Source organism: Notamacropus eugenii, chromosome 4, assembly GCF_028372415.1.
Source record: "Notamacropus eugenii isolate mMacEug1 chromosome 4, mMacEug1.pri_v2, whole genome shotgun sequence".
NCBI classification, from domain to species: Eukaryota; Metazoa; Chordata; class Mammalia; order Diprotodontia; family Macropodidae; genus Notamacropus; species Notamacropus eugenii.
The window spans coordinates 367,041,032-367,050,663 of NC_092875.1; positions in this window are offsets into that span (position 1 = coordinate 367,041,032).

The following is a 9,632-nucleotide window of genomic DNA, read 5'->3' on the forward strand; positions in this document are numbered from 1 at the left end:
AGAGCTCCCTTTCCTCCCCTGCCTTCTCAACTCACGTCTCCCAGATGCTTTCTGCCACTGTCTCCACCTTTATTTCTGTCTCACATAATGAGTTGATCCTTCTCTTTGCCAAGGCAAATACCTCTATGGGTATTTCACCCCCTTCCTATCTTCTCCAGCAGATTTTCCCTTCTAATCATCCCTACTTTCACACTTGTTGATCTCTTCCTATGTGCCAGCTTTTTCCCTACTGCCTACGAATATGCCTGTGCCCTTCCCCCCAAATCAAACCTCCATCTGTCTGTCTTCACTATCATCCTATAATCTCCTCATTTTTTTGGCTCAACCCTTTGAGAAGGTGGTCTACAATAGGTATCACTCCTTCCTTTCCTTTAATTCTCTTCTTAACACTCTACAGTCTGACTTCTGACCTCACCATCGCTCTTTTCAAAATTATTAATGCACTCTTAATTGCTAGATCTAATGGCCCTTCCTCCATCTTTACCTTTCCTGACCTTTCTGAAGTCTTTGACACTATCAGTCACCCTCTTCTACTTGAAACTATCTTCTCTCCAGGTTTTTGTGACACTATGCCGGTTCTCCTCTTGCCTATCTGACCACTCCTTCTTAGTGTCCTTTATTGGATCATGATCCAGATCTTGTCAGCTAACCATGAGTGTCCCTCAAAGCTCTGTCTTGGGTAGCTAGGTAGCATGGTGGATAGAGTGCTAGGTTTGGAGTCAGAAGACCTGAATTCAGCTTAAGTCTTGGACACTTATAAACTCTGTGACTCTGGAAAAGTCACTTAGCTGCTGTATGACTCAGCTTCCCCAACTGTAAAATGGAGATAGCAACAACTTCATAGTGTTGTATGAAGATCCAATCAGGATCAAAATGCTTAGCACAGAAGCTGATATGTAATAAATTATTGGTGTTCCACCTTCATTCTTGAAGAGGACCAATGACATTGGTGGTGATGTCTTGACTTGCACATGAATTGTATTTAATTGAGGCAGAGTTGCACAGTCATCAGCCTCATTCTCTCCTCTGGTCATTGGAATCCACTGTCAAGACAAAAGTCAAGACACCTGGCAATGACTCCATTAGATTATTAATAAATGTTTATTTACTGACTGATGGATGGGTGTGTAGAAGCAATACCTCATGAAGACTATGAAGCATAATAGTAATAAAAGCATTACTGGAAATAATATGGGGTAGTGGATAGAAGGTTGGGTTTGGAGTTCAAAGCCTACTTCTCTTTAGATGTGATTTACCCAGTCTAAGTCATTTAGATTCTGTGCCTTAGTCATTTCCCTGGGGCTTATTGATTAAATCATAGATGGGTTGACATCTTCATGAAAGGAAGGACTTCCCATACCTGCAGTTACATTTAAATAGTCTATTAATATAAGATCACATGACCCTAAGAAGTAACTGAAGGAGGATCTATTATCCCAGTTTCAACGATAAGGAAACTGGCCAGACATGCAAAGTGAGTTGTCCAAAGTCAAAGAACCAGTGACCAGTAGGATTTGGGCCAGCTTGCTCCTATCCAATGCAGGGTTTTTTCCTTATACCATATTGACTCTCTGCAATGAGGCACTGAAATTGAAAGCTTACATTATTCAAAGGCATATGCTGAACTAACGTGGTAAACTAGAGGTGAATCAATAACAATGAATACTGCTATCTCTGAAGCTAGGAAAAAGCTCAGATTCATGGTATCCTTAGTCATCATGTAAGATCTTTAGCTCTTAGAAGAACTGAAGAAATCTTTTTGAGCTGCACTAATGACAGGGGCCATAATACTTGTGTAGAAACGGAATGAATAATGAGTTTACAAATAACTTTGATTTGCTTAGGATCCCTTTTTATCCAGGAGAGGCTGACATAACCTGGTAATGAAAATACACCAATCAGGAGGCAGAATGAGTGTTGCTCCAGTGTGACACAGGAATGATCCTTTGTGGTGTTCACTGGGTGAACCTGGAACACCTCCGCTGTGGTAGCAACCACAAGCCTGGCTCAAATTGGTCTATACTGACCCCAAATGGACAGAACTTGCACAAACATCCCGGTTCCCAGTACTCTGTATTCCTCCTATCTTCCTGCCTCCTGTTGTTGTAAAACCGTAAAAATCACTTCCTAAACCCCTAGTCTTTGGAGCAGCAGTCTAGGTTCTGGTGTTCCTCACACACGTGCTTGGTGTACTCACCTAATATGTGCTTCCGGATTTTGCCCTTGAATTGTGCCTCTGTTCTCTCTGTTCAGGAGGCTGCTGCACTCCAATTAATCATTCTGCGACAATTAATCAGTTGTCTTCAAATATCAACCATTCAATCAATCAAGATGAATTTATCGAGCTTCTGCTAATATAATGCAACTTGCTAAGTGCTAGAGATAAAAAATAAAATAAAATAGTCGCCGTCTTTAGGGAAATTATGTTCTATAGAGGAGATACACACACACAAACACACCCATACACATGTTGTCACTGTCATTCATCCTTTAGTTTTAGAAGAGAATCAGTGACATCACAAAGTGATGGTTTGTTTTGTGTGTGAATTTGACATAAGTGAAGCAGAGTTGCATAAAGTCATCTTTCTCTTCCAGAATCACTGAAGTCCAGTTACAGCACAAAGGTCGGGATGAGTGGTGATGGCCCAGGATACAGTCTTTGATATGTCACCAAGCTCTAAGCACTCCATAGTACCTCATAGTACCTCAGCTCTCTTGTTCTCATTTACCAATTCTGCCAGGAGAAGTCTTCACATGCCTGGAATGGCTACTTCCCTAACTCACCTATGAGTCTGAGGTCTATTGGTTCCCTGCAGCCTGGGTTAGCCTGTCTGCCAAGACTGTTTTACTAGATCATTGTGCATGCCTGGATCTATAGTAAGAGTTGGGCTAGAGGTAGACACCAAAAGTGGATGAGTAGTCCTGAAAAGAGCTTGGCAAGCCTTCACACTAGAGGTGCTAGTTCTCCCTGAACATTCCATGCACCCCATATGTGTATATCTATATCTATATATATGTATATGTGTGTATATATATATATATATACACATATACATATGTATACATGATATGCATACACACATGCATTGCATGTGTTTGTATGCTTATACATATATATATATACATATATATATTAAAGACATAGAGCCTGATGTGCTTGTTTTGCCATTCATCTGAAATCCTAAAAGATACTAACACTTACAGGGTAACACAAGCAGTCAACTAAAAGACCTGTCAAAGCAGGGCTCAGACAGTGGTGGGGGTGGAAGGGATGAGCTGATCAGTAAGTTACTAGAGCCTTTGGCTTGAAGGCCTCACTAATGGTTTCTCATTGAGTTTTGGATGGTCCTAGTGGGGTCTGGATAAATCAAACTTGGTGATTACAGAGGGAAAGAAAAAGTCAGAGGTGCTGGAGAAAGATCCCAGTCTTTTAGGACAGGGAAGGAATTCAAGAGATAATTGACTTTAGTCCCCTGCCTGTAGCAGGCAATTGATTCAAACACCTAGTACAGACTTTTCTCATTTGACCCATTCCAGGGACAGAGGATTCACCATGTCCCATAGCAGCCGACTGAAGAGTTGCAACACACATACCAGTAGTCTCCAGACTTTTGGGATCATTACTGTTTCTTTGGGTAAAAAACATTTTTGAGCACAAAAGTCTAAATGAACATACATTTATTTAATTTTAAATCAGAGAACTCAGCGTGGTACATTGGGGGAAAATGGACTTTTGAGTCAGAGGTCCTGGGTTTAAATACTGTCACTTATTCATTACTTGTATGACACTGAGCAAGTCACTTAACTTCTGGGCTTTAGTTTTTTTATCTATAAAATGAAAGGTTTGAAGCAGATGACTGCTAACTTCCCCTCCAACTCTGAGTCTACGATATCATATTATGCATTATCATAGGATACATATGGTGTGATGTATGCATTGGCAAAATATGAAAATATAGAAAGTTTAAAAGGATGGGATAAGTATAAAATAAATAATATTTGAATTATTTATTTTGTGTGGTCATTTTGCTCTCAAAATATTAACTATGATTTTTTAAAAAGTGAGAAGAATGTGATTGAATGCTTCATTAAATTTTAAAGTCAGTTCATTTTAATAGAAGAAATCAAAGCTATCTATAGTCACACAAAAAATGCTATAAATTTTACTATTAATTGGAGGAATGAAAATTAAAACAACTCTGAGGTGTCACCTCACACCTTTCAGAAATGACAAATGCTGGAAAGGATGAGGGAAAATAGGTCCCCTTATGAACTGTTGTTGGAACTGTGAAGTGGTCCAACTATCCTAGAAAATAATTTGGAACTATGCCTAAAGGTCTATAAAACTTTGCAGTATCTTTCACCCAGAAATACCACTTAGGTCTGTACCTCAAAGAGATCAAAGAAAAAAAATGGATCTGTATGTTCAAAAATATTTATAGCAATACTTTTTGTGGTGCCTAAGCATTAGTAATTGAGAGGGATGTCCATCGGTTGAGGAATGGCTGAATAAGTTGTGGCATATGTTGTGATGAAGTACCATTGAGCTGTGAGACATGATGAGGGGTGTGATTTCAGAAAAATAAAATGCAGGAAGACCTATACAAACTGATGCAAACTGAAGTGAGCAGAACTAGATCATTGTACACAGCACCAGTAATACTATAATTATGATGAATTGTAAAACACTTAGCTGCTCTGTTCAATACAATGATCCAAAACACTCATGATGTAAAATGCTATCCATCTCCAGATAAAAAACTGATGAACCTAAATGCAAACTGAAGTGTAGTTTTCTCACTTTCTTCATTTTTCTTGCATTTGGGAGCATGATATGGCTAATATGGAAACATTTTGCATGATTTCACATGTGTGATTGATATATTGCTTACCTTCTCAGTGGGTGGAGGAGTGGTGACAGTGAGGGAGAGAATTCAGAAGCTGAATTTGTTTAGTGTTAAAAATAAATAAGTGACAAATATTTAAAAAATAAAATAATCTTAGTTTAACATTTTCTGTGCTAGGATTTGAAGAACTAATTGGTTCCAAGTTCTATTTCTTTCGATACTAGGTTTAAATGGCTATTGTAGCTGAAAATGTTATGTGATGGATGTGTGTGTTTGTACTTTGTTGCCGAAGAAGACCATGCCATCAGAGAAATAATGACATGACTTGCACTTGACTTTGTTTTGCATGAGGGAGGGCTGTGCAGGTCACCAACCTCACTTCTCCTCCAGAGCCATCTGAATCCAGTGACCAGATATTCATCAAGATGACTGGAGATGACCCAGGATGAGGCAATTGAAGTTAAGTGACTTGCTCAAGGTCGCAGTTAGGGAGTGTCAAGTGTCTGAGGTGAGAATTGAACTCAGGTCCTCCTGATTCTTGCACTGGTGCTCTGTCCACTGCACCATCTAGCTCCCCACATGTGATGAATATCCACATGGAAGAAATCCCTCATTATATTCATTTTTCAATTGCATCCACCTTTTGTGCAAAGGTTTGTGTTGCAGTTTGGTTAAGAAATTTCCATTTCTCACAATGTCAGTCAACTATTCCTAAAAAATAAACAGATGTTGGATTTTTATGTATTTAAAAAATAGGTTCAAAATTCACTAAGACTTTGCACTTGGAAGATTTTTAACTAGATTTGATATTCTATTTCCAACTTTTTAAAGTGTGAAGATATGAGAACTTTTAGAGGTGGCACTCACACTGTTTTCAGCAACAAAAGCTTGTTTTGTTATTGTCTTTACAATTATGATGGCTGCATTCTTTAATTAGCTAATAGTTCAAACCCCTAAACATTTCTATCAATTCTAAATTCTGAATATTTCGTCATTCACTCTTTCTAACTTTCTGATTGCTGTTGAGGACACCATGATCCTCCTATGCTCCTAACTTAGACATTATCTGGCTCTTCACTCTCTCATTCCTTATATCCAATCTATTTCCAAGTCCTGTTGATCCTACCTTCTCAACATTTCTTGTACAAGATCTCCTTTCTCCTCTGATCCTACATCTATCTTAGGGTAGGCCCTTATCACCTCACAATAGCCTGCCATTTGGTCTCTTTGCCTCATCTCTCTCTACTCCAGTCATTCTTCCACTAATATGTCAAACTGATTTTCTTAAAGGACAAGTGTGGCCATGTCATATCCCAAATCAGTAAATTTCAGTGGTTTCCCATTAGCTCTGCACCAAATACAAAAGTTGGTAACATTTTAAAATATTTTAGTAACCCCACTCCTTTTGATTTTTCAAGCTTTCTTATATCCCCTTTATGCATTCTATGATCCAATGATCTTGCTTTTCCTCATATGTGACACTCCACTTAATGACTCTATGTCTTTTCACTGGCTTGTCCCACTGCCTGAAATGCTCTCTCTCCTAATTTTTGTCTTTCAGTTTTGTCTTTCTTTAGGAACTAGCTAGGATCCTATCTTCTGTAAGAAGCCTATCCTGACCCTCTTAATGCTAAGTCCTTCCCTCTATAAATTATCTCCAATTTTTCTGTATAGATATTTCTTGTGCATAGTTAATTGTATGCTGTCTCCCCATTAGTCTGTAAAGTCCTAGAGAATAGAGACTATTTGGTCTTATTCTGTTTTATTTTGGCCTTTCCTTATATCCTTAGCGTTTAGCACAATCCTTGGTATGTGGTAGAAATTTAGTAGATGCTTGTTGACTTCCCTTGACTTGATTTTATTTGACTTGACACAATAAACTAAGGGAGTGATTCATTGTTAGTGACAATGGTAGCAAATTAATATTTCAAATAAGTCTTCATGGTGATTTCCAGTGTTCTGGGGAAGAACTTATCAGATTTGATTAACTCATTATTGTTTTTATCTTGGGAGAGTTAATGATGAAGAAGCCATTATTAGGAGGAGAAATATCACTTGTGCCATGTTTTTTTTTCTCTCTCTCTTTTATGAATGAATATTAAAAAAGGTATTTGTTAAGTGATTACTCTGTGGTAGAGATAGTTTCCATCAAGGAGCTCACATTTTAATAGAAGCCAGTGTATGTAAGGCAATCACTGGTGACTAGAGACGAAAATTTTGTTCTGAGAAGGTACAAAGTCAGAAAGGAAGTGAAATACAAATATGCCCATAGACAGATGGGAAGGTGGAATGTGAAACTGAGACTCTTCAGAATGTAAAATGTAACAAATAAATTTAATTTAAAAATAAATGAAATGAGAGAGCTTGAGAAAAAAATTAGAAAAAGAATGAGAGCTAAGGAATAAAGAATTGTAACGAAAATCAATGACTTGGCACAAGAGGTACAAAACCTTGTCCAGGCAACAAATTCTCTGATGTTTGGATAACCAAATATAAGCGAATGACTACATGAGGGAATAAGAAATGTTAGAATTAAAAGACTGAAAAAAAAAGGTAAGGTACCTTATAGCAAAAACAACTCAAAACAGATTGAGGAGAAAAAAATTTAAGAACCATTTGTCCTGGGGCAGCTAGGTGATGCAGTAGCTAGAGCACTGGTCCTAGAGTCAGGAAGACCTGAGTTCAAATCCAGCCTTAGACACTTATTAGCTGTGTAATCCTAGGCAAGTCACTTAACCCTAATTTCATAAAAAGCAAACAAAACCAGAGGGAAAAGAATAAATAGAAGGAATTAACAGTCACTTCTTGAAGGAAATACCAAAATAAAAACTCCCAAGAACATTATAGCAAAAATCTTGAGTTTCCAGGTCAAAGAAAAAAAATGCTCCAAAAACCGGAAAGAAACAATTCAAGTACAAAGGAGCCACTGTCAGGATCACTCATGATTTAGCAGCTACCACTAAAAAAGATTGGAGAACATGGAACATGAGATTCCAGAAGGCAAAGGATTTGGGGTTGCAGCTAAGAACAACTTATAAAAAAAACAAAAACAACCCAACACTGTCTAATGCTACAAGGGGGTAAAAGGACCTTTGGTGAAATAGAGGGTTTCCTATCTTTCCTGATGAAAAGACCAAGGCTACATAAAAACTTGGAAGTTCAAATACAGAAGTGAAGAGAATGATAAAAAGTATAAACAGACAATGATAAAAGACTAAACAGAGATACCGCTTACATTCAAATATAGGGAGATGATATGTGTGTCCTCCTTGAACACTATCATCATCTGTCATCCAAATAGACAAGACCTGAGAGTGGTTCTATTAATCCTTGATGATCTTAAATAAGGAGTAGAAAAGGAAAAGAAGAGGAATACAATAGGGAAGGGGAAGTTAGGGTAAATTATCTTACATAATGAGGGTATACAAATACCCATCTATAAAAGCAAGGAGGATGTGGGGAAGTAGCTGATATTTTAATTTCAAACTGTTCAAAAGAACTGTTCAAAAGAAGAAAGAACACATGCATACAGTTGAGTATGGAAATGAATTTCACTTGAAAGAGAGAAGGGGAAGAAGAGGGAAGGATTAGTCCTAAGCAAAACAAGCTCCAAGGATGATATATTTTACACACACACACACACACACACACACACACACACACACACACACACACACACACATCCCTCTTTTTGGAGATAGTAAAGAATAAAAATCTGAGCATGTGATCATAAATTGAAGAATGGATGAACAAGTTTTGATATATAAATGTGATGAAATACTATTGTGATGAACTCTTATCAGTATAATGACCAACCTAATGATGAAACCTTATACTTGTCTCCTGATAGAGAATGGGTCTCAGAAAGCCAAATGAGTCAAAATTTTTTGGACATGGCCAATGTGGAAATTTGTTTTGATTGATACGTTTGAATGGGTTTTGTCTTTCTTGTTTTCTCAGTTTGGGGAAGGGGTCAGACAGGAAGTAGGAAGGCAAATTTTGGCTAATTAAAACAAAATACTTTAAAACAAATTTTTAAAAATGAAAATAATGTATTTAGAATTTGGGTGACTCATCAAATGGAATGCTATGAATTAGTACTTAGCATAAAGACGAACTCAAATATTCTAAGATTCCACTCCCCTCCCCCTCCCCGAGTTTCTTATGAAATATATTACTTATTTTGACCATAGTTCTTATACTATCTCTTCTTTGGTTTTCATTGTTATTTTTTCTTTTTTTAGAAGTCAGAGGACTTTTCATGAAAACACTTTTGTTTTGATGGATTCATTTTCCACTTTTTTTCTTTGAAGGCAAAGATCCGTTCGAAAACAGTGAGTTTTTTTTCCCACTTTGAAGGGCCAGGCCATTATAGGCTTGTAATGACATAGGTGTGTTACTGTGGAAACTGACAAGATTGTAATAGAAACAAGCAAAAACTAAGAAGAAAGAATACTACACATTACTGTGGAGTACCAGTAGGACCTTGTACTAGTTAGATCCCAGGATTTGGAGTAACACAGACATAAAATTAAGTTGGTCTGACTAAAAGGTTTAACAATGACATATATACTGAGTTAGTGGACATACATACACGAAAGGGGTACACCACTTGCATCTTCTCCACTTTAGAAGTATAACTAGGGTCAGGATCACTAGAGATTTGCTTCCCCCATCGAAGGCACCAAAATTTATAGGAATGTTGACTACATTTCAGTTCTTCAGTATCAAGTAAACAATTGAACATAGAAGCTAGGTAATAAGAATAATTAGTTAAATTGAAAA